Raw genomic sequence first — 861 nt, forward strand, 5'->3', positions numbered from 1 at the left:
GCTCGCTGCCATCCCACAAGAGTCTCGCTCTAAGAACTAACTGCAAATCAGCTCTGAATCACGGAGCTGAAAAATAAACTGCTCTGGCAAATCACCCCGTGCTCCTTGCTTGTTTCTCCCTCCCACCCATTCTTGTAATTTTATTCTTTTTTTTTTTTTTTTTTTTAAATTTCCCGTTGCTTATGTTGGATCTGTGCCGCTTTTAAGTCCCAGGATAAGAACAAAAATCCCAACAGGGTCATATAAAAAAGCCTGCCAGAGAGGTCTATTTTTATGTTGGCATCCCTAACGCTGCGGCGGCAGCACGGGTACCTCGGGTTTGATTTATCCCCAAGAAGGAAAGCGCCGGCAGACCAGAACCGCTGCTATCTGCTTGGCCTTTTGAAACATGGAGCTCTTGCCAAGGCACCGGCGGGAGGGAAGGGGGGACCTTGACTGGGGAGGTCTGTGACACTGCGGTCAGAGCGGGGACAGGGCGAACTCACGGATTTGGCATACCGAGAAGCTTTGCCGCCAGCAGCGGCTGTGTGTGGTACACGGGCTCGGCACTCTGGTTTAATCTCCAGCCTCTCTGTTCCGGTACGGGGACGATCCCGTTGATAACAGGGAATGCAGCTGCCTTTCGGGAAACCCCCCGGGCTCTGTGCCCGCAGCAAAGCCCCAGACAAGCAGCCAGGGCTGGGCACGGGCAGCCCAGACTAAGGGACATGTGTCATAGAATCATCATCATAGAATCACAGAAGGATTTGGCTTGAAAGGGACCTTAAAGACCACCTTGTTCCACCCCCCTGCCCTGGGCAGGGACACCTCCCACCAGCCCAGGTTGCTCCAAGCCCCGTCCAACCTGGCCTTGACCACCTC

The sequence above is a fragment of the Charadrius vociferus genome, unplaced genomic scaffold (assembly GCF_000708025.1).
Source record: "Charadrius vociferus isolate BGI_N301 unplaced genomic scaffold, ASM70802v2 scaffold525, whole genome shotgun sequence".
NCBI lineage: Eukaryota > Metazoa > Chordata > Aves > Charadriiformes > Charadriidae > Charadrius > Charadrius vociferus.